Source organism: Mercenaria mercenaria, chromosome 19 (assembly GCF_021730395.1).
Source record: "Mercenaria mercenaria strain notata chromosome 19, MADL_Memer_1, whole genome shotgun sequence".
In the NCBI taxonomy this organism is placed as follows: domain Eukaryota; kingdom Metazoa; phylum Mollusca; class Bivalvia; order Venerida; family Veneridae; genus Mercenaria; species Mercenaria mercenaria.
In genome coordinates this window covers 41,707,195-41,733,726 of record NC_069379.1, presented here as the reverse complement: position 1 = coordinate 41,733,726, position 26,532 = coordinate 41,707,195, and the positions used below count along the sequence as shown (strand labels likewise).

Genomic DNA, 26,532 nt, shown 5'->3' with positions numbered 1-26,532 from the left:
TTTTTATTGCACTCTGTGCGGATACTTTCTGAAATATGAATGTGAAAATGTGTTATTTCATTTCCCTACGGAGTACAGTATGTGCCAAAAGTTTGGAAACATAAATTAATATGCAGTTCAAGCGGAATTCAGTATAAAATCTTTCTAGTGAAGTGAATTATTATCGTCTTATTTTCTAGATAGTTTGATCGTTTGTAATATAGAGTAAAATCTTGATAAATGCATATATGATTATTTTAAGGTTGTTGATAATTACCGTAAATTAGGGAACGATGTATCTCAGACATGTTCCCTTTTTGTTACTTTTTTCTACCTTTCCCAGAATTGCAAACTATGAGGTTGTTTGTTCAGCAATTGTCTGTCGTTACAACTGAAAAAAAAACTACTAATACGCGCTTTAAATAATTGTTCGCCTAAACGTTACAAAAACTGGCATAGGCAATCACATAAGTAAAAACTAGTTTTATGGTAAACACGCTTCTGGTGAAACCATCACGTTTATCTATGACCTGTCAATGAATATATGTTAATTATAAAAGCTCATTTTTGTATATTTTGTCAGTCTAAACTAATTTTCAATGGATCATTAAAAATGTTTGAGTACCTGCCAAATAATTCTCCGAAGTACATGCGAAGGAATATAATTGTTTAAAATTTGACAGGTTTGTTTTAATTAACAGAAGCCCGTATTTTTCTAATTCAGTATTTCTATAAACAGTTTTCATACGCGAAAAATATTTCTCTTTTATCTTTCAAATATTGAAAATTTATCTACCGCCGACAAAGCAAGTTATGTCAAATTGCCAAACCATTTTGCTTAAGTGCGTGTATGTATTTCTGCTTTACTGACAAAATAATATTCAAGCATTAGCAAAGAACATAGAAGTAATTTTTGAAAAGCAGACGCAGCTTTAATTATTACGAGAAATGAACAGAATAGTACAAAAAATCGAATTGGCATTATCCCTTTCTCTCAAGGACCTGATAAACATATAATTATCAATTAGTGAGATTTCAAACTTCATTTACAAGTAACTCCGCTTCATTTAAAATCTTGAACTTCAGCAAAATGTTCTGTGCGCCTGTTGTACAATAGTAATTGATGATCAAAACAACTGTTTTCAGTCATTGATACGTACAGTGCTAATTGATATTGCTTGCTTAACGTGTATGTCTTAATAATACAAAAGTATACATTTAAAGTTTTAACGATTTTGTAAAAATAAAATACTGATAAGAGATTTAGGTAATGCAAAGCGAACGAGCATAAATTTATTTCAAACTTTGACAAATCTGTATCTTATATTTATAGAAATGTTATACAAATTATTCATGTTTTGTAATTTTTATCTGTTTCAAGAAATATCCATGGTATTGTAATACCACATGAGATGTGATAGGAAAACATATTTTAAACATAATCCTAATTAAATACTATCTCTAAAGCCATTTCAGTATAACAAAGTGTAATAAACATATTAAACATAAACCTAATCAAAAAGTGAAAGTGTTAAAGTGTATATATATATTTGTTTATTATTGTCTCATCCATTTACATACATTACATAAAACAATACATAAAACATTACATAAAATTGACTAACAAGACATGTAAATGGCCGTTCTAACATATAACTACAAGAGACATATCACAGAACTTTTTAACATCACATTTGTCATTTCATCACTCTTCATTTGTATGTATAACTCTTCAGGATTACTTAAACACTTTAAGAAAATGAAATCATTTTATGTCATTTACCAAAACTGTATAATCCAACAAAAAATAAAGGCCATGGCATCTCCAGGACAGTCTTTCAAATTATTGAAATTTGCTTCTTCAATACGTATTTTAGATTCTTTCAAAGCTACATTTTTTCTACAATCTCTTTTCATATCTTTAATAATGCAGCCTAGAGTGGCTGAATGTAAATTCGTAAAGAATCAAGTTGTTGATATGTAAATCGGAAAATGATATATTCCGCCTTATAAATATGCAAATGAGGTAACAGATATCAATACTGGTGTCTTGACGGGGCTTAGGACAAATATAATAGAATATTTTAGATGTTTTCTAGACGTCTGTAGTGAGAAAACAGATGTTTTCGATAACATTTTGTTGTTGACAGGTTTTATTTTGCTATGTTTTAGTAATTTATCATGCAACTACTATGCAAAGTGCCTGTTGTCATTTGCCTGGTATTTAATTTTCACTACCGTCCATGAACAGGCTCAATCAAACGAGCCTGCAACATTTTCGTTTTTGTCGTGTTGAGCGACCTGTAGAGTTTCCACTTTTTGTATTTTAAGATCCTCCCATATTGACGGACAAGGTTTTGTATCAGTTTCCTTCCACATCAAATTTACTACATAATCCAGTTTAATATTGCACATTTTTTTTTATAAACAGAATCTGTAATATTATTTCCTTAAATATGCTTGTCTCCACATAAATTGTCAAACAGACAATAGCACTTAATGACGTCATTGTGAAACGTTCATCATGACATCACAATGTTTACATGGATCGATTCTTGGAAAGGTTTACAATACACTTGACAATGTACTTATGTTGATTTTTGCCTAATTTAAGGAATCCATTTTTTATTAAGTAGAAGCAAAAGTTATTCTCTGTATGGTTGTCGGCGTGGTTTTTCTTCTTCGCTGGCAACATTAATTACATTTTATTTCCTATAGAAATCTAAATAAAATCTACATCTGTATTTGTGAGGTAAACGCGGTTGTGTATTTTCTTTTAAATACCAATGGTATACTAGTAATTTCATTAGGTTAAACATTTCAAAACGAACCCATTTTCCTATAAATAAGAATACATTTTTATGTTTAGAAATCCTTAAAACGGGTATTTTACCACGGCTATACAGGAATAAGTCTTTCCGACATGGCACGTTGCATCGCGTTCAGTCCCGTACCGTCCCACCAGATTAATTTTTCATGAAGGAATTAAATAAAAAAAAAATCTGTGTCACAGTTTATGAGTTATTGATAACAATGTAGAATATCTGAGTTTCCTTATGAACGACTTTTTTAGGCCAAAATTGCAGTTCTTTCTCACTCTGAACCTTGACTGACACAGTATTGTCCAATCTGATAGACTTTTGACAAGTTAAGCTTCTATCAAACATATCACAGAAGACAGATAAATCAATATAAGCACACTGGTAGTGCTTTATATGTAGATAAGAGGTCTTTTTCTGCTAAAGATGGTACCTGAACCGAGGAAACACAAGGTCAATCAGAGTTCCAGAACTAGCCTTCAAATGAGTCTATGCTCTTTTATACATGTAGTTTACATCTCGAGTGAGCGATGCGTATGTTTCCAATTTGGTAAAAGAAATTGTGTCTGAAATCATTCGTTTCGACCTCTGATTCATGTATGGAAGTGGGTAGTTACTTGCAGTGAACACGTTTGTGCTGGTACAGAATCCAGGAATACTGGTTAGGTTAACTGCCCGCCGTTAAATAACTGAAATACTGTTGAAAAACGGCGTTTAACCCAAAACAAACAAAACAAAACTTGCAGGGAACACGTTTGTATTACCAGAATCCTGCCCACCGTTTACATAACTGAAAAACTGTTGAAAAACGGCGTTAAACCGAAAACAAACAACAGAAAACATGTGTAGGATACAACTTGTGATATCTACGAATGCTGCCACAGATACATTATGTACTGTTAAAAAAACGGCGTTTAACCCAAAACAAACAAAACAAAACTTGCAGGGAACACGTTTGTACTACCAGAATCCTGCCCACCGCTACATAACTGAAAAACTGTTGAAAAACGGCGTTAAACCGAAAACACACCATACAAATAATACCATTGATGTAGGATACATACATTGTAGCACTATATCGTTACGAAGGTGCTTTATTTTCCAGCATGATGATCATTATGTCATTTTACTTTCCTCAACTGGCAGAACATTTGTTATACCGAGTGCTATGCTTCTAATGATCTCCGCGAATGTTATTCAATACAAGCTAATTACTGTGGCTGGAAATACTCTCTGATACCGGGTCAGCGCTAAGGCATATCTAATTATGAAAACTGATATCATGATAGGGTGATTTGCATTTACTGTAACACAATAGTAAAGAAAAACTTTCCTTATTAGAGTTAGAATAAAATCGTTTCCTTGACGACAGCAAATGGTTATGACTGATTTTATTTTTAACGTACATGTATTTACAGTCTTAAAGAATCATGCATGTTTTATATTTGGTGGGGGTAAAAGTTGTTTCCTCTTATCTCTTTAAAACAAAACAAGCATTTTGTGACAATGGCCTTTGCAACAAATCTTTTGACATGTGATTTTTTTGGCAGAAGACACTACATTCTCCGTGTGCTTTTATCATATCTTATACCACGTTTCTGTAGTTTTATTATTCTCAGTGAATACGGGTAGCAGAGAGCGCAATACCTAACATTATAGTGCTGCCTCACTGGAATATCACGCCATAGACACGTGACATGATATCCTACCCAGTTGAATTATGTAGACACTGGGCTGACCAGTCCAAGTACAATACTCTTAAAGTATACTGAGCGCCAAGCGAGGAAGCTGCTAGTACCATTTTTGCGTCTTTGGAATATGACGCGGCCTCGGAGTGAAACTGCACCCCCCACCCCCCAACCCCCCACCCGTACTCAAAGCGGGCGCTCTACCACTGGGATACCTAGTTGATTTATTTTCAGTGTAAATCTCAAACAAAACCCCACTCTTAATTCATTTTAATACGTCCCCGTCATTGATAATTGAAGAACATACCCCAGGACAAGACGTCTCGTAACATGCGAAAGCTATAGATATACACAAAGACCCTCCTTAGGAACACCATTCCTAATATTCTCCTAGTACTTGCATATTGGACGACTAATGTCAGACCTCATTTCAACTATGCAATCTTACGCAAGTTGCCGATATCGTTGTGGGTCATACCTAAAGAAAAACTTGGAAAATTCAAAGTACGAATTCAGATCACGTCTCAAACGAGTCTGCAATTTTCACTGTGATTGTTCTGGGCTCGAGGATACCAGAGTTTAGTCAAAGGGATCGACGTTGTCTTCAATTTTGTGTTAATATAATTTGTGTACGTGATTCGGGACGAGATATAAAATTGTTTTAAAATAGCCGGAGTTTTGAGATAAGTGAGTTTGGGATGTCGAGTTCAATTTTTAGTTTTATTTGTTGTTTTTTTTTTTGTGATAGGGGATAGGGGAGAGGAGAGATGCAGCATAAAGTTCTCTTCTACCGATTCTTGTTACCTTGACCTTTGGTCAAATGCTTTCAAAGGGTCTAATTTTACCTTTCAAATCTTTGATTCCTTGCATTTAGCAATGTTGTCTATTTAATTCTACTGGAAATATTAACACGGCGTGGTTGCCACGAACTTCCTTCAGATGATATTCTAATTAAAGCTTAAAATATTTCTGTTGTCGTCATTCGGGTGATAGAGGTAAAATATCGAACAATCGTGTACTCCTTTCAATTAGATGTATCAGATGACCCTATCAGATAAACAGGCTTTGTCTCTATGCTGGATTACATGCTTGCATTATTTGATAATTTTGCTGACTTGACAGTCGTAGATCTGGTTAGAATATTAAATAAAATTACAATATTTTATAATGCAAAGCTTCAAACAAAGCCATAGACAATTAGGCTTTGCATTTCTAATACAAGACTAAAAAAGGAAAACTTCTTTGGAAAAATTCGTCTACATATTTTAAAAAGGACGTGCAAACAATATTAACCTTAACAAAACTGTACGAACTTCTATAATGAACAAACGGACAACGCCGTTAAAACGGTCAATTTCAAAACAATGCAGGCAACGGTGTTGTTGGGGGGAGGGGGGAGGGTATATTTGTACATGAAAGACCGACCACTTATTTACCATTAACTTAACCTAATTTAAAATACAGTTTGAATAGAACAATCAATATTTCCCAATGAGGTAAGATAAAACATTCTGTCATACATGATTATAGTCTAACTCAAACACTTGTGTAGCTGTGAGCATGTGGTTAAGGTCACTTTTACCGGTCACTTGACTCTCGTCGTTGTTGATTCGGAACCACAATTTCAATATAGAATTGTTTCCTGTTAAGAAGCCATTGAGCTGGCTTTCAAAAAGTTATTGATTCGACCCAGGTGCACACCCCTGTCTGAAATAATGCACAGAGGGCCACATGGGGTCTTCAGCTACAATTAAAAGCTGGAAAAATCACCATTGTGCTTTTAATTGTATCCGTGTGACATTTAAACCAAGTAAAAATAATCCTTAACACTTCTGTTGTCGTTGCAAATTAGAAGAAACGCAGCCGCGCCTTAAAAACCCACGAGAATTCCGAGGCAATTCGAATAACTGAATCTCTTGAGCCCGGTAGATTTATGCATGCACAATTTCTTCACACATAATACTAAGATGTGTTTGTATTGTTTTCTTCGTTTATTATTAGCATGTTCACATTTTGTTTGTTTATGTTCAAGTTTCCCTAGAACCTAATAAAAGCCGTATGTCATGCCAACAATTTTCAGATATTTAAATCTTGCCTTTTTGATTATTTTGATTTGTTTAGTTAGGAAACGTAATTTTAAACATTAATAAGTCATTTAACTAGATCTATGTCTGAATAATGACAAACAAGTATAAACGGATTAGATGCTATTTTGAAACGAAGTTCCACGGCACCCGTACAAAAGATTATGTTCCTGGGGCACTCTATCATCAATGAACCTTACCATGCTAAATTTCTGTAATGGACTTGTCCATATTTCAATTTGGACAATTTGGACAGTACCATTAACTATTTAAGGGGGTACTTACCAGAAAGATACTGACTGAATAGCGAACAGTGCAGATCTTGATCAGACTGCACGGATGTGCAGGCTGATCATGATCTACACTGGTCGCAAAAGCAGAAGCAATCGTGTTCAGCATGTTAAGGGTTAAGCATTGAATGGACTCCGTGATACCAAAGGACCAGAATGGCATTTTGGCGCGAAAATGTGTATTCGTGCAATTTAATGGCAGCACTTTGTTGCATTATCAGCAAAAAATGCAAGAGCTATGTTTTGAAGTAGTTTGAATTAAAAATATTACTGAAGATGAAGTATAAATTCTGTTTCATTGCATGCGAAGTTAGTGAACATTTTAAAAGAATGCCAAAGAAAACGAATTAATTGATCATTGATCAACCTCCAGGAAGTTAAAATAAATGTTTCGAAACCTTAAGTAAAGGCTGGTGCACTCGAACTTAGATAAAACAGTTCAAGGAATCCCTATAAAGACATGTATCTTTCACTGAAACTTTTTTACTGTAAACAGGCTTAATCTCAGACTTGGCTATGCAAGTTATTATAATATCATTCTTATCTGCGCCAGAATTATACAGAAGTAGTTTTGTAAGGCTTAAGGAATAAGTTTAAAACATTTTTAAATATGGAAACACATAGATAAGAATTCCTCATGACATTATATTAATAGTTTAAGGTACATTTGTAACTCAGCACTTCGAATTCCAAGTGGCCAAACGTTTTATTCTGAGATAACCGAAATTCAACTTACAGTGATATTTGTGCACGTATTTTCGGACGGGACTTGAAAATATGTTCGAAATGGCATGAAATAAATTAAGATAAACGAGTTCGAGATGTATATGACAAATATGGGTTCAAGTTATATATCAGGTATTCAAGAGCAAATTTATGTGACCATCGGCTTAACATTTAAGTTTTCTTTTTCATTTTATCTCATGAACGGACTAGAACGAACCAAGTCGGCTGTTTGTTTTGCTTGATTGCTTTCTTTTCCTTTAAAGAGTATTCTTAGTTATACTTAACCCTTAGCCTGCTAAATTTCTAAAATGGACTGGTCCATCATTCAATATGGGCAGTACCATTTATTATTTGAAGGGGTTTTCACTGAAAAATTTACTGACTGAATAGCGAACTGTGTATACTATGATCAGACTGCATGGCTGATCTTGGTCTGCACTGGTCGCAAAGGCAGAATCACTTGCCGCCAGCATGCTATAGGTTAATTATCGCAACAGCAGTTGCGGTCGACAACAGTTTTTCAGTAGTTGTACTGATATAATTTTTGTCATATGCGATCATGGGATGTGTTCAGTCTTTTATATGAACTTCCACAAAAGTCGGTGCTAATTGTGTTGAAAGGTCTTGCCCTTTTCTTTACCTATAATTAACTTAATTAAACAGAGTATGATCTTATTTTCTATGTTGCTTGTAGGATTATTTATCAATATACCGTCCGTGGGTTGAATTTGGTGGGAGAAAAAACTGCCTTCTAAGTAATTATACCTGCAACACCACGTGTCAATAGATCTAAAATCCAATTTCCTATCACATTATGTGCACCAGTTCATCTTCACACGACAGCTTAAGTGGCTTGTGGCTTTTGGAGATTGTTGTTACTTAAACTCTCATGTTTTACAGACTATTCTAGTTTTTTTTAGCACGGTACTGTGAAATCATTAATATTCGTGAGGGACTAATTTTCGTGGATTTCGTGGTTGAGCCAATCCACGAAATTTAATCCCAACGAACAAGTAAAATTCCCATTCATTTTATGTTCAAAAGTTGAAATCCACGAATTTATATCCCCACGAAACTGCTGTTTTGACCAAAACTACGAAATTTCATGCCCACGAAATTAAATGATTTTACGGTATATGGCTGTTTAGGAAATCAAACGAGTATTTTGATATTAAAGGGCAAGGCTACGTTGTTCTTATGTTGCTTCAGTCTGCTAGAATGTCTTAAATGATTTAAGAAAGTGAAAGAGTTTTGAATTCAGCTAAAACTTAGCAAATTATTACCATCGCTATAGTGCAACAAAACAAAAGCCGTTTTGCATCCATAGCAAATTTATTTGTAACTGTTATTACGTATTTTGCTCTTAGCAATATGGAAGCTTGAACTTGGCTTTCATAATAAAATCTGCTTATTTTCAGACATACCATGGCTTTTAACGGCCTAACTTGTAGTTACTAATAAATGACAGATTCTGTGTCACCAATGAGAACATGATTTTTATAACATTCAGCCCTTTAAGCATAGGGTCATCATTTCCTGTGTAGGTACAGTGTCACTTAAATTATACAAAAACGCTGGGGTCAAGGGGTGAATGCGAAAGAAGAATAAATACTTCTTTATTTAGTTCTGTATGTGTTTCTCTTACCGTAACAGAATACTAGTATTTCACTTTACTATACGTTTAGAGCATGGCTGTTTACAGTCAAACTTCGTTGGCTCGAACTCGGATAATTCAAATGCCACCCTTCACTTGAATTCATTTTCAAGTCTTGACAAAATCCCTGTATAATGCATAGTGTTTGATGATTCGAACTATCGATTACTCGGAACAAAATTTATCGGTCCCGACGAGCTCGCGATAACGAAGTTCGACTGTATTTGTATATTATTTAAGTTCAGTGACTGTGTTATACAATGTCTGATAGCTGGGTGACTTGGTAGGCTAACTTTGTAGAGGATTTATGTCGGATGTCAATGAAGATCTTAAATACGACTGATAAATTCTTCGGAGTTCAAAAATCCTCTGCGAAAGAAATGTCTTGTTCCTTGATTAATTTGACTTGTTGTTGCAATTCTATACAATTCCAAAATGTAATATCCTATCACTTTTGTGCACCAGTTCAATCTCTAAATGGCGTCTTAAGTGTCCTTTCGGCTGTTTTATGCAAGGGGATTAGATTGCCAGTACTAAAACCCGCTATTTTTATGCTTTATTAAGGCGTGGGAGATTGCCTGTACTAACATAACAGTTTATTTGTTAGCGCTAAGAGACATTGTGTTCCTATTTACGAGAAGGAAATTGCTGGGGACATTTTGCAACAAAACAAAAAATCATATAATCAAGTGAACTGTTTTAACTAGAGCCTTGAAGGTCTTTTGCCTAGTGAATGAACATATATATGTAAATATCAAATTTGTATATGTTCTTCACTTCAAGGGAAACAGTGTTCGATTTGAAAAGCGAAACATTCTTGCATTATTTGATTAAGGTAGTGGACACGTACTGAGATACTCGGCAGTTTCCATGTGATTCCGTATTCCCATTAGGCAATATTCGGCACTCTTTGGACGTAAATAATCGCGCACATGTTTTTCGTAAAAGCCGGAGAATGGCGAAATCGCTTACGGAAAATACGTAATTTTCCGTTTGTCATTACGGGTCCACTAACTTAATAAATGTATAGTCCAATGGAATATGTACATGTAAAAGCAACATGGCAGTTTCTATGTTGTAATCTGTTAAAGTAAGTCGGAAATAAAGGTGTAGCATCATTTATCCTGTAAATTTTCAGTCTGTGTTTTTAAAACAGTCAAGCAAATCTTCAAGCATACGACTCTATCGTATTTATTTGTCGATTTTATTTTGTATGTGTTGAAGATAAAATATGCAATAAATCAATCTGACTAAAGTACTTGATCTTCTAAACGAAGATCTGAGAATGACCCATTCACATTCGTCTTCAGTATATTTTGGATTTCCGATATTACTATTTTTATTTTCGCAAATCTATTTTTATTTGAACCAATCAGACGACTTGTTTCAACAAGCATTTGGCTGAACCATCAAATTAGTGTCGAATGTCAAAGGGTGAGAAAAATGTGCAGTCAGTCCCAGGACCTCTCGCTTACAGGGCGAGTGCCCTACCGACTGAGCTAACCGGCTGTCTGACACCTTACGTGACCAAGTCCGTACCATGACATATGATTTCTCTCAAAACACAAGGACGTACAACTCGTTTAAATGGGTCAACCGTGTTGTTGTACTTATAAAATAGACCCGCCCGGTTTATAGGTTGATGACCAACCTATAAACCGGACCAGTCTATTTTATAAGTACAACAACACGGTTGACTCTTTGAAACGAGCTGTACAGTAGTCGCGATGTGGTCGTCATAAGACTTGTAAATATCAAAAACCAAGGCTAAATATAGATTTTTTAAACTTCTACTTCCACATACAAAATGTTGTAAGTAAGGCTCTGATTGGCTACCGGAAGGGTCGTCAGAACGAGGCTATCAGTAGCACGTCTTCACATCCTATGTGCGTAGCGTTAATTTGAGATGTACTTTAGTCAGATTGTGCAATAAATTAAATTGTTCGTTGTGGAACGTTATATAATCTCTGTATATAGAGAGAACTAAAACACATATGATCCGATAGTCTATTTTTTCTCTCACCTTTTTAAGGTCTATGACAATGTCACATTTTCTCATTTGTCTGACTTTTTGTTCTTTTTTATATTTTAACATTATTTTTTTTAATAACATATTTTGATATAACAAAATTATCAGAAAAAGGGGAAGATCAGGTGAGCGTCTTAGGACCTTTATTACCACTAAGATTCTTGGAAAGGAACATGTATTTGCTTCTTTATATAAGAATGTCTGAGCTACCAAATAATATGAATTATATTTAATTAAGAAGTACTTAAAAAGGCAAAAAATACATTAACATTAGCTGACAGTATGCAATTACTTCACGGCAAATTACTTTAAAATGTCATGTGTACAGTTAGTAATATCATATATCATTGTTAATTAAAACTTAGCGATTGGCCACATACTGGAATTGTGGAGTATCTGTGGTAATTGCCTTACTAAATCTCAATGGTTTTGCACAACATTATAGCATGCCTCATTTTTCCTATGCGTTAATAGAATCTGTGACAGTGTTTCTGGAATAGCTAGAAGACACTATTCTCGCAATCACATTTTTGATAATTCCGGAAGAAAGTAACCTGTCGGTCTTTTCTGTTTTCTTCTTTGTAACTCTTCAAAGAAGACGCGTGGATATTCGTGAAAGACAAAATTAGGAAAATGGGAATTTTATATTGACTGGAATTATTTTTTTTTCACGAAAAGATCGTTGTATGTTTTACTTAAGACAGAATAAATCAAATTTAGTGGTGGCCAATGTGCAAAAAGATGCGTCGAAATTATTCTAAAACGGCTATTTATGTGGTGTAAATCGCTTGAGAGTAATAGAAAACGTCACTGTCAAACAAAATGGACGTGCTGATGCTCGTAGCATGAATAACATTAGGAAAATATAATTAAGGTACAAACAAAATGGAAGAATTTGTTAATTATGTCACGATGAGTACAAGTATACAGGACTATTAAACAATGGTAAAACCAAAACGGAAGTGGGTTTATTTCGTTTATCAATGAGTAAATCATATCATGTATGCCGAGAAAAACATTGCTGTCGTAGTAAAACAAATTTGGAAAGGTGCTTATATATTTTTATGAATTCATCAAGAAGGACCTAAGAACAAATTAAAACCCTGTTTGAACAAAAAGGTGAACATTGATAAATTGATTGTACTTAATACATATATTTTAAAATTCATTCTATTTTAAGGATATTAAGGTCAGGAAAAAATGCTCCTTTTCTGAGGAAGGGGTGATAAAACGGGTGTTACTTTTTTCTTTGTAAAGGTATTTTCGCTACATATATGTTGCGCAGGTTTGACATAGCCACAGACGTATATTATTTTATTTGATAATGGTGTCTTCGATCGAGCCTTTCGCGTATATGTACATGCACCACTCTTTATTTAACATCCGAGAAGATTAATTTCCTTTGATGTTTTCTAATATTGTCTCCGCTGAGCAAACAACATTTCAAAGAACTGCTACGTTTTTAAATTTTGGAAACTTATTTGGTAATATATACATGTTAAACTTTATTTTGTACATGATACTCGTATTGCGTTTAAGATGCAATTGTATCTCACTGGGAAATGAAATTGCAAAAAAGTTATTTTAGTGTTTTCTTTTTTATCTTGTTTCCGTAACTACTATTACTGCTTTGCATAAGATATAATGACACCCTTATAGTTCGTTCGCAAAAGTCATCTGGGGTTTCGGGGAGGATATTGGGAAATTTAGACTTTGTTAGAATTGATTGCATATGTTCCCCTGTTAAATAATGCGCGTTATGTGATTGCAATTGGAAATATCCATTTATGTTCTCCGACAATTCTAATACCTACAATATTTAATTCAGGATCTAAGCATAATGTCGTTGAAAGAAAACATTGTATATGCTTTAACCAAATTATTTAAAGCGGAATGGAAAAAAAAAATGTAAATGCTTTCAGTTCGAGCTTTTGAAACTGACTATTAACGGGATGCATTTGAAAGGGAATGTGTGACAAGGTGTGACATGCAAAATGAAAAAGTATTCTTGAGTGCTGTTTTTGTTGAATATACGAAAGATGGGTATGTCAACCAAAATTTTCGTGTACAGCTATATGTCAAATGTGCTTTGTTTGGCACTAGTTGCAAAGACTGATGTTAAACTTGGTATCCTTTTACCAGAGGATGTACAATATGCTTGGAGTCTGAAAAGGGTCATGCCGGCTATAGACTATGCCATTGACAATCTTTCTAAAATGAATTTATTACCCGGGTGTAAAGTGATAACTGAAGTCAAAGACTCGCAATGCTCGGAAACCTTTGGACCTCTTGCAGCAGTTGATTTACATGTATACAGGCACGTGCATGTATACTTTGGACCTGTGTGTGATTACGCAGTGGCCCCAGTAGCACGTTTTAGCCCTCAGTGGAATATACCAGTTCTAAGTGCAGGGGCACCTGTTTCAGCGTTTGACAATAAAACTGCATACAAGCTCTTAACTCGAGTACATGGTGCACACTCGAATGCGGCCGACTTCTTTTTAGATATTGCAAGAAAGTTTCACTGGACATACTGGGGCCTTATATATAATGAGAAAGAAAATGGACAAGGCAAATCAGAATGTTTCTTTAGAATGGAACCCATCTTTGCTAAACTTAACAAAAGGTTTGCCAAGGAAGGTTATCCATGGCATAAGCATTTTGACCAAAATAATGTCGATCACAAAGACTACGAGAAAATGCTCCGGTCGGCCTCACTGAATACCAGAAGTAAGTTCCAAACTCATTTATAATTATACATATTATCATTATTATACATCCATTGATACTTAAGATTGATGACACTGTAATATAATATATGATGTAAATATGAGCTTATTTCTGTCGTCTGATTGGATATATGTAAGTAGCCAGTAAGAAATTCTTCAGAATTTCAAGCAGTAAACAAGGGACAAAACTCTAACTTACTGTAGCTATGCCACATGTGAACATATTGCATCTGGTGTTCATTCGTGAAAGATATTTCAATATTACACTGAAACAAACAAAATACCTCAATATGTTTCATTTCTTCCGTTTTAAGTAGTTTATTCGGAAAGATCATAAAATCAAAGATGTTCGTACTATCTTATATTTTCTTATATATTCAATAATTAAGCATAAGCATTTCATTTTTTATTTTTTCATTTCATCATATCGATTTTTGTTTATTACTGAAAGAGCAAACGAAAGTACCTAATCAACCAGAGTTCTTGTACGACCATTTTCTACCCTCAGTGCGCATCGTTTTCCCTAGTGACTTGATTTTCTCGTCAAATGGCAAATTGACTTTCTATAGTCAGTAACTGGAAAATTCTTGTCGACTTCATTTGATATTGATTGGAAATGAATCCAAAATTAATTTTGATTTTTGTGTTAAAATTTTGCTACTTAATTCGTGAAGAGCAAAATGCTTGGCAGGCTTAAACGATTTTGTTATTTGGTTTATTGAGATTGTTTACTAGGTTGGCTAGCTATCATATATTAAAAAGACAGTTTCTATTGTTGTAAACGGATATAGTATTTACGCTCCTCTATTGTTATATTTCCCGCCAAAAAAGCTTGCACAAAATTTCACTTTAAGTCGAATTTTGGTTATCTCAAAGTAAAAAGCGTGATCCTTTTGAATTCGAGATACCGAGTTTCCAAGGTATATAGGCTATTTAATTACAATTTAATTGTATTCAATTACAATATAATATTAGCACTATTTTATTGTCCAGTCAAAAACTTTGCAGTGAGATAAACAGAGTTTTTTTGACTATGCAGCAAAACAAAATGCTAACTTTGTAATTAAATACAATTAAATTGAAAAAATAATGTGTATCTAAGCTTACGCGCATCTGGTCAGGATCCATTCTGGTCGCAAACGCAATATGTTGGTTTTCTCATGGCACGGCTATATGATAAGATTTCTCACACTCGCCTTTCATATCTAAATGTAATGTGCCAAATATTATATAAATGATAACCCCATTTAGGCATCGGAGAGAATAAAAATGTTCCTTTTTTGTTAGGAAAGAGTGATATACAAAAGAAGTTTGATGTTCATCAACTATACACTCTGATAAAGCACTTAAACGAGTAACATAAATCTAGTTTCACTAGTATACTGGATATTAGTCAGATATTCATGAGTGTTTTATTGACCTTTTTCCCTGGGCTTAATATACGTTTGACTGTAACAGTTAGATCTTCAAAACTGATAATATTCGCAGATATCTAGTACAATTCCTCTTAACTCACAAGAGAAAAAACGTGTACCATTCACGGCAAATTTAGATCGCGTGAGACCTTTCCCCATAACATCTAACACTCAAGTTTGCCAGAACTGTCACGCTCTCAATACGTATATGTCATGAGACAGTCACAGATAGTTATCTCATAACGTATCTTTTGGTGTATAGCTATATACGTGTAGCTTAGCTTTAATGTGAAATTACCGCTTGAGGCAGGTCATATGCTATTTCCAACTATAAAAAGTAATACTAGTACATTAATTTGCCTACGAGGTCAACATGGCTTCCAGAACATTCTTGCGGCAAAGCAATGGTAGCAAGTACGTTTAATTTTTAAACTCCAAAAGACAGTGTTCATTCTCAAAATCACAGTTTTAACCATATGTATTTAACAATATTAGGTTTAATGTCGGAAATTACAAGAGCTGATAAGCCGAAACAGACACTCTTCATAACTCCTAACCAATGGTTAAAGCGAAATAATATGACACAGAAATCAAGTAAAAACAATGAAATCGAAAATAAATGAATGGTACTTTATGGGGTATTTATCCGTCTTTTACTACTTTAACATACAGCGTGTTTTACTTTACTCTCTCACAGATTTTACACTCATAAAGTTACAATTATCTTGTTTGGCGAGAAAATATCGCTCCGTTAGCTATACGTCATGTCGTAATTATGCAAGCTAGTAAATTAGATTTTAGAAAACCTCTGTGAGGCGAGTTATATCATAATTAGTTGTTGGTTACGAGGAAGTGTTTTGGATGCTACAGTAATTAGGGAGCACGTTTCTCTCAAATGTGACATGTCGCATTATATACGCCCCTTACATTTAGCACGGATTCTAAAAGTTAATTTAGAGCATAGTGATATACCCTGGCTCCCTTGTTTCAAATACTGCAAATATGGTAAAGTAAATTTTTAGGCCTCTAAAATAGCACATTTTAATTGATGGCTAAACATATGTTTGGAATAAAGGGCAGTAATATGTCAATATAGCAACTACTTCCTCTGTTCATGAAGATACTTATTTATAAGAAATATGATAGAACAAACATAGTTTGGTAACGATATTACTGCTTTCGCGCTTGTTTCGGCTCTTCTTCTGGTTGAATATGTATTTGTGCGTGTTTGTCAGGGCGGTGCCCCACAGTGATTTTACCATGAGTAAGTTATCGTGCCCACCATAATTTTGTCCACCGGCCGTCCTAAGGCGGTGCCCGACTGTTCATGTTTTCCTGCTTATGTGTGTGTATATGTCTCTATGCGTGTTTGTTATGGGCGGTGCCCAACAATGATATTTTCTTGCTTGTCTGTTTGTTAATAAATCTGTGTATGTTAGTTGTATGTTTGTGTGTTTGTCTTTTGTACGTGCGGGTCTGCGACGTTGTAGGAGTACTGCGTTTAAGGAACGGGCTTTCCCTGTGCAATACTAATCCTTGATCCACCTTCTCCCCAACATCCAACCCTTTAATCTACCCCTTACCAACCAACCAACCCCCATTTCTGTATTTTACGCATTCACCGGCGAAAAAAAAAACACGGAAAAATCCTGTCTAGCATGTAATAATGGGTAAAGCCTGTGTTTTAGTCTCAAGAAATCACTCCTGAGGCTATTCGAATTTTGTATAATTTTGTCCATTTTCTTCTTAGTTAGAGCCAAGAAAGATCGGACAAAATATATATATAGATTAAAAGCAGATTATCTTGTCGGCAGCCAGACTATAATGGATATTCTTGTCAATGATTAAGGCAAATTGCTTGCGTACAACACTAATTAGCTTATTTTCAGCGTGATTCATGGTCGGAAGTAAATTTATATATCTTTTTTTTTGTGGAAAAGTTGAAAAAAAATCCCTGCAATGTTGTTTGCTATCTTTGCTTTCCGCGTACTACATCAGTATTGCGTGGCGATATTTCAAGGATTTCTGGATGCATTAAATACATCTAAATGATGCAGTTATGCATACTATAGTAAACATTTTCCGATAGAATAGCAGTAATAAGAAAACAGATTCAGTTTATCATGTCTAATGATGCCAATTACAAGAAGAAGTGAAATTAATTAACTGCCAAGATTGGTATTGTATTGCTATCATTGCTCTTTCCTTTCAGTACAAAATGCCCGTTAATTGAGACAGATAGTTCTAGTTCCTTCTAAGGACAACATGTAAACAGTTCATTTTACTCTTAAAAACCGTACACAAAAAAATGATGAGAATGATAACGACTTATATCACAACAAACATTAGCCTTGCTACCGACTAGACATCTTTTTTTTCTTATCTTAAAGAATAGTTTAATTTTGCTGTATCAGCTCCAATTATCTATGTTTTGAGAAGAATGGCGACATAATTATACAAAATTTGAATAGCCTCAGGAGTTCTCTCCCATGAAATAAACATAGGATCTGAATACAGACTAGGTATACAATATAATTTGTACACATAGACGGTTATTAAATCGGGAGAGAGTAACATTCTTTAAGGATTTCCTTTTATATAAACAAAGGATTTTACCGTGTATTGTTTTGTCGATTAAAACGCGTTTCGCAAAATGACCTACTTTCGATAATGCGTCCATTTTCGCCTAGAAAGGATTCCAGATTAGTATCCCTTCCTGGTGTAATTCGAACGTGTTAGAATGGAAAATTAATAGATTTTAGTTTTACTACGCATCTGAACTCAAAACCGTGTTTTATTTGCCAGCAAAGAACGCAAACCTAAAATCTATTTCCCAAACAATATAAGTCTAACTAAATCTAAGAATCAGTAATACTGGAACTGGTAATTAATTCGTCATGATTTTGATATGGCTAGCTGCATACTGTAATGAAGCGTTTAAAAATTAGAAGAATAAAAGAGTTTGGACGTTCGTGTCCACTTAATTACAAATCACTATTGTGCGTTTTATTCGATCTGGCGGAGCAGAGTTAATCCTTGACTTTTGCAAAAAAACGTAAAAGCTGTGTTTGTTTTGATCAAACGGATTAGGAAATATCTGTTATACCTGTTAGCCAGCTGTTTCAGTTTACAGGTATAAAACGCTTTCTTTAATTAGTTTACAGTGTAAGAGAAATTGCAAGTGTTTAAAACTGAAAAATAAATTCAGTGTAAAAATTAGTCTGTTTTAGAATCAAATGCAAAAAGAATATATTCGATGGAGTATGCGCAGATATTTCTGTGAGAGGTCGATGATAAAGAGAACTTTGTCCCGGTATTTAACTTGCAGTTAAAGTTGAAATTCGATATCTCGAAATCCAATGAACCAAGCGTTTTACCTCGATATAACCGAAATTCGAATTATGATAATATTTTTGTACAAGTGTTTTCTGGACGGGACTTAAAAATGTTCGAAATAGCCTGGATTTTGAAATAAGCGAGTTCGAGATATCGAGTTCCAACTGTTTAATAATATTGCTAAAACACATTGTCACAATTCAATTATGAAATGGTGGTATCGTTTTATCATATTGTGGTCTTTTTATGGTGTAATTATTCATATAGTGATATCTCTATCTTAGTTTGGGCCTCCTTGGCTGGATGGTTAAGGTCGTAAGTTTCTTATCACTTGCCCCTCATTGGTAAGGGTTCGAGGCCTCGCTTTGGTTGTAGAGTTCTTTTAGTGAGGAAACTATCCAGCTGGCTTTCTGAAGGGCGTTTCTTTTACCCAGGTGCCTCTTAATGCAGAGGAGCACTTGGAGTCTTTCTTCACCGTCAAAAGGTGGAAATGTCGCCATATCAGTGTGCCCAATCACGTGATCGCGCTACGTCATTTTGAGCCCGAAAGTGAAAGTAGAAAGGTAAACAAAAATTAATAATTAGGACGTAAATGCTATTCCTGTTCAGTTGATTTGCACAATGAACGCACAATGTCGAAAGTGGTTGAACTGGAATAGCGTTAAAACGTCTATAGTGATTTTGCACACTGCATATGGTTTAAATATATCGGTGTGACTATAAACACAACAAAAGGTTAATACGTTAAATGTTTGTTTGTTTTTTCTATCGATTTTGTTGTATTTAGAAGTCTGCACAGGATATGACGTCACAGAGAAACCTTTAAAGATTTAGGTATCGGTACAAGTCTGCTGCATGATTGGTTTTCAGCAGTTCAAGTGCTTCATTGAAAGATATTTTTGCGGAAGGTTCTCTGTTTTTTTTCTTTTTCTCTAACACATTTGCGTCTGCTTCGGCGTGAACGAACTTTCCTACGAATATAACAAAAGACAGGACCAGACGAGATTGTCAGATTCAGAAAAAAAATAGAATTAAACGGAAATAGTCCATTCATCAGTTATTCCTGTAGGCACTAATGACAAAAGTTTAATTGCTGTGCTTTTGTGTATGTTACGTGTCTGAACTTTAAGGCTTTAAGGTTGTGCAGGAATAAGTACCGATTAAAACCGTATACACGGTTTAACTGAATAGCTGTCGTGCACTTTATTTCATTTCAATACAAGCATAAAAAGGTGGCAGCTGGCATATGTTACGTCGTCATAACCATGTGAAATACGTGCATTTAAGGTAATTGACCCATAACGACAATCGGCAATTTCCGTACGATTACGTTTGCTCCGTATGCGACTTCGGCATACTTCGGCATGTTTCGGCATACTTCGGCCATAACAGATAATTAGTCCCCTACTGGTTGAAAACCAGTTTCGGGGACTATAGGAATGCGCTTTTCTGTCATTCCGTCCGTCCGTCCGTCCGTCCGCAATTTCCTGTCCGGTCCATAACTCTCCCATCCATGAAGGGATTTTAATATTACTTGGCACAAATGTTCCCCATGATGAGACGACGTGTCATGCGCAAAACCCGGACCCCTAGCTCAAAGGTCAAGGTCACAGTTGGCGGTCAAAGGTCAACAGGGCTTTTTTCCTGTCCGGTCCATAACTCTCCCATCCATGAAGGGATTTTAATATAACTTGGCACAAATGTACCTCATAATAAGACGATGTGTCATGCACAACTTTCAGACCCCTGGCTCAAAGGTCAAGGTCACACTTAGTAGTCAAATGTTAACATAGCATGAACAGGGTCTGTTTCGTGTCCGGTCCATAACTCTGACATTCATTAAGGGATTTTAATATTACTTGGCACAAATGTTCCCCATGATGAGACGACGTGTCGTGCGCAAATCCCGGACCCTTAGCTCAAAGGTCAAGGTCACAATTGGAAGTCAAAGGTCAATATTTTTTTTTCCCTGTCCGATCCAGAACTCTGTCATCCATCAAGGAATTACAATATCACTTGGCATAATTGTTCCCCATGATGAGATGACATGTCATGCGCAACACCCAGTACCCTAGCTTAAAGGTCAAGGTCACACTTTGAGATCAAAGGTCAGTAGGATTTTTTTCCTGTCCAGTCTAAAACTTTGTCATGCAAAACAGGATTTAGATATCAGTTGGCACAAATATTCCCCTGGATGAGACAACATGTTATGCGCAAAACCCAAGCCCAGGGTCTAATGTCAAGGTCACACTTAGAGACCAAAGGTAAGACACAAGAATGACTTTGTCTGGAGCATTTCTTCTTCATGCATGGAGGGATTTTGATGTAACTTGGCACAAATGTTCACCAACATAAGACGAATTGTCATGCGCAAAACCAGGTCCCTAGGTCTAAGGTCAAGGTCATATTTAGAGGTCAAAGGTCAAATTCAAGAATGACTTTGTCCGGAGCATTTCTTCTTCATGCATTGAGGGATTTTGAGGTAACTTGGACCAAATGTTCACCACCATGAGGCACCCTTGTTTTTAGAATTACGTCCCTTTGTTTTACTATAAATAGATTTTATTGTAACTTTTTTATTATTGGCCGTAGAGAAAAATCGAGATCACTTTTCTGTGGTACAACATGCATGTTACATCCATTTTTTTAGGTGTATTTTGACCTATCTCTACCTGGTAAAGAGTTTCTTGTGGACTTATATTATATAGATTTTTTTTTCTTTTTTTTTTTTTTTTTTTAAAGATAAATTTCCCTTTGTTGGTACTATAAATAACTTATATGATAACTTTTTTATAATCGGCAAAAACATTTCAATATGAAAACAACTGTGGGTTTTTATATATGCACATTTTAATCCAGGTGTGTTGTTATAACATATTGTATATAATAGTACAATATTGTTTATACATCATTGACAGATATCAGTTCATTATGTTATACTGCAGTAGAGAAAGTTAGGTGCCTTCCAGTAGGGGACTTTGTATTGCATGGCAATACTTCATTCACTTGTTATTTTTCGTAACAACCGGAGATTGCCGAAATCGCATACGGAGATTACGTAAACGCACGGAAATTGCCGATTGTCATTATGGGTCCGCTACCTTAACCCATACCCTTCTAGATTTCTATAATGAACTTGTCCGTTTTTCAATTTAGACAGCACCGTTAACTTTTAAAAGGGGTGTGCGCCGAAAAGATACTGACTAAATGGTGCAGATCATGATCAGAGTGTACGGATATGCAAGCTAATCATGATCTACACTGGTCGCAAAGGCAGGATCAATCGTGTCCAGCATGATAAGGCTTAACTGATCTTTGCCCTCAGAAAGTGTGCGGAGTTCCTTAACTGACTTAAATCCGTTCAAACGTGTGCAACACTGCACAAGTTGAATCATTGTGAATGAAATTTATAGGTACTAACTTTGTATCGGGAAATATACACAAGTTCTGCAGCAGTTCTTAAAGAAGAAGTGCATATTTCCATAGGGGAAAGCTAACACGTGATAAAAAGAATATTACATTGTTGTGTCTTCCCACACTGAATTAAATAAACTCGTTAAATAAAAACTAATAAAATTCTCGGCAGAACCTTGCATTTTTATTATTATTTTTAACTCTGTATGAAAAAAAAACTCGTGTGATAGCCTCTATAACTGCAATATATAAAATTAGACAAATCAAACATTAAGTTAATAGAGAATAAAATTTAATAACGTTGAAAGAATAAAGATTATACACTTATCGATACATATGAATATTAAAAAAAAAGTTCGATTTCTAAAGTTTCACAAAATACGTGTCTGAAAAATTCTATAGAAAGTTGTGTCATAATGCATATGAGAGAAAGGCCAGCGAAGCATTTGTACTTTTGTACTGGTTCATTAATACTATAGAAAATCGTTCCAGTTTCCTTCAATAAGTAGCTTTAAGTGTTGCTGCAGTATACAAAGAGCTATTGAACTTGACAGTTGATGGGTGATTTCTTTTTAATGAGTAATTGTTAACATATTTATATTTGACTGTTTATTGGTATATGTTTATATATTGATATTTGATTATTATCATATTCATATTTGGCTTCTTCACTAAATAAATGATATTTAACTAGTTTTCAATATTTGTTATCAAAGAGGAAACCGGTGGTGAAAATCAGTTGAAAAAAAAAACTTTTTTATATTTTCCCAATGAGCAATTAGCCTATATATAATAAGTACAAATCTAAATGAAAAAGGCAAATACAAGATACATAGATAAAAGCGCGAGCTACTTTATGGCAATAAACATATTTGAATAGTAGCTCAGTTGTGGTTAAACTGGTGGTTTACGCCATAAAATATAGTTGGTAATTTGTCTAAACTGTAAGTCGGTATTGTGAACAAATAACTCAGTAAGATATGCGTACATTTTCCTTTAGGTTTGCAAAAATAGTTCGTACCGTCAGAATTTAACAATTATGTACTTGTATTTTGTTTGACTCATTAACTATTAACGTATTATAGCAAAAAACTCGCTGTGCATTAACACAGGGAAAATGATACTGTTATACTTTAAAGTCCACAAAGAACATTTCGCTCGCTGGTCAATCGGATTGATGCTTCAGTAGGATAGAGTTCCATTTAAGGCTCTCATTCAAATTAAGGTAGTTCTAACGTAGAATAAAGCCTGGATTCGGCGTGCGGAATTAAAAATCATTTTATGAATTAATGGCAACCCGTGCGTGAATTAGTTGCAGTGGCAACGTAACTATCGTTCTAAAGTTAAAATATGATATGAGCCGCGCCATGAGAAAACCAACATAGCATCCGCGCAGTCTGGTCAGGATCCATGCTGTTCGCTATCAATGCCTATTGCAATTAGAGAAACCGTTAGCGAACAGCATGGATCCTGACCAGACTGCGCGGATGCGCAGGCTGTTCTAGATCCATGCTGGTCGCAAATCCACTATGTTGGTTTTCCCATGGCACGGCTCATATTAAAACCTCTGACACGCTAAATAATTCAAAATAACGGTTTATAACATGTATGTACATTGTATCAAGAGTGTACTATTTTACACACACAAACATCTACATAAACACTATGAAGTAATGGCTTACGTTTTTTTATGAATTTGGACCTAACATATCTTTAGAGGTACTCGCCCGCTGATTGGGTGAAGTTTTGCTATATGTTAATTTCCGCCAAGTTAGGCATACAATGTGTATATAATACAGAGAAATGGTAACGAGTTTTAGATATTCATAAAAAAAAACAGGAAGGAGAATGATCATCATTATTTCTAAAGCGTTGCAATGGTTTTCTCCCTTTTGGCAATATTTTTGGTTATTTATTAGGGTTGTTTTACAGAAGTCATATGTTAGTAAGTTTGTTCCACTGTTTATTTTCACAGTATTCATATTATATGGGTTTTAAGACAGAGAAAAAACGCCTAAAATGTTTGAAAGAGTCGATTTAAGAAATAATGATTATTTGTTTTCCATCATATACACTTTAAGGACATGTATTAAACCATTTTAAACTTCTGGTATCGTGCTTATATAATTGTGAAAGACAATGTCTCATAAAATAATCGCATTCTGGTATATTCAGTAAACAAACACACTTAGAACTTAATAAATAAAAAAAAGAAATGAATGGTAAATGTTACAAAATTATATCATATTACACAGTAAACTAAAGAAGCAAAAGATAGTTCATTTGATTTTAAGTTATTTTAACGCATTAATGCAAACGTGTCACAGAAATGCACCAATGCCAGCGCGTAAGTTGAAATTACCGAACGAATGGCTTAATAATGGCCCAATAGCTTCCCCTTGCATTGCAACAGTATATATAAAACAACCGAAGTAAGGAAGCTGGAAACGGTTTTCTATTGTTCAAAGGAATCAATACATAATTCATCGGGTAATTATAATTGCCTTTCACATGTACGACAGGGCGATTTTCTTCAGCTTAGTAATTACTGCACGTCTCGAAAGCCAATATAATATCATATTTGCGGCTGATGGAAACTTTGAAAGTCGCGTCTTTCATAATTGGTGCTCAGGATAGACACTTAATGTTTTACATACGAAGTGGCGCCTTCTAAGAATTGGAGGGAAGATCACGAGTGACATGAAAGACAAACGTGTATATTATTTTTTTTTATCTCGTTTTCGTCTTCTCTCCGGATTAATTTAAAATAAATGACGTTTCAGGGGGAGAATTATCGTTGATATCTTGCATTAATATTTAAGACCAATTTATTCTCAAAGGAAAGGATTTTAAAGATAATTTGTCTAAGGATTTTATACGAGGATTAGATTATTCTCTCGAGACTTTAAAAAAAAAATGAGGAAAAATCTACAAAGTGGTAACACAGTCCATATTTTATTAAAATATGGGTAATTGGTTTGTAGAAGATCTGGGAAAACATGTTTAATATCTATTTCATACGGATTATATATTTGGTTACTTACAAAAAAAGGCTTGGCAAAAATGCTCGTGGTGTCTTAACTAGTCATATCGATAATATATTTATTATATGAGAAAGTTTAAATAAAATTAGATGATATACTAAGAACGAAATGTTATAGCTTCATGTAAAACAATTACAAAATCACTCTTTTTTTATTACCCTCTTACTTTATTAAATTATTTGATTTCAATACCGTTGTCTTGACCGTACTGCGTTTCAGCTCAATTTAATAACAACAAGTACACTTCATTTCGGCAAACTGATTAGATTGCATTAGCGGTGAAAAATGTCGTCACTTCTCGTTAGTTATATTTTCTACGGAAGCACGGATATCTGTAACTGGCGTATGACATTCTGTGAATCTAAGTAAATCATACGTACATATATCAATTGATTGTTTAATCTTCCTTGTCAGTTTTCAGTTTTATTTCTTACGTTTATTGTTTTAGTACATTGATTGAAAGTTTGCGTTGCGTAACCTGGTATATCACTTGTAAGCAATTTTCATCCCTTTAGTATGAACTCATTTTTGTGCATTCAGTATTGTAGGATATTTATGGAAGCACCATATTGTAACACGTATGGTATTTTCGCGAAAAAAGCAAAGCAAACGCTGTTAAAAAAATCAAGGTTATTTCAGCGTTATTGCATCCTATTTTTTTACATAAACGTTCTGTTATAATAGTGTTACTATGTAACTGTTTTCGAGTTCACAACTTTCCGTTTTATCGTATAATATATTATACATTTTTATTGTAATGAATATCTATAATTCGCACTTTATGTAATTAAATACTGTAATGAAAAGGGTACAATAGGTTATCACCGTCAATTATATCTTTAGAACGGTTATTGGTAATTACAACAAGTTTATTTGGCTATAAAAACCTGTGAACCTGTCAATTGAAATTGTGCTAAAATGGATATCCACACACCTTATAATGACGTATATCATGATACGTGAATGAAACAGTACAGCTACAGTTTAACATACGTCTGTGGCTTTCATTTGAACCCTGTGTCCATTTGAATATAGCTTTCTGACTTAAGTGTGACTGAACCTAACTAGAAATTAAGTAATTAAGGTAACAATGGCGTGTTATATTTATTTGTTATATATTTATCATTGACTTGTTTTTCGTTTTATTGTTTGATAAGTAAGTCGTTTGTCATTTCTTAAATTTAAAATTTTTTTGTTTCACTAGTGTTGATCATATTTTCTTAAATTTCTACGTGTTATTAAAAAGTTAATCGCTATAATGAATATCAATGAGACAGTGTTAAATCTTATTTATTTTTACTTCTAGCCAAGTTAAAATAAATAAG

General features: G+C 34.4%; 1 protein-coding gene across 8 annotated transcripts in view; it reads left to right on the top strand.

The window, feature by feature from the left end:
* LOC123542075 (atrial natriuretic peptide receptor 1-like) overlaps positions 1–26,532 on the top strand; it is an 802,781-nt gene that overhangs the window by 641,197 nt on the left and 135,052 nt on the right. The window lies entirely within an intron of this gene.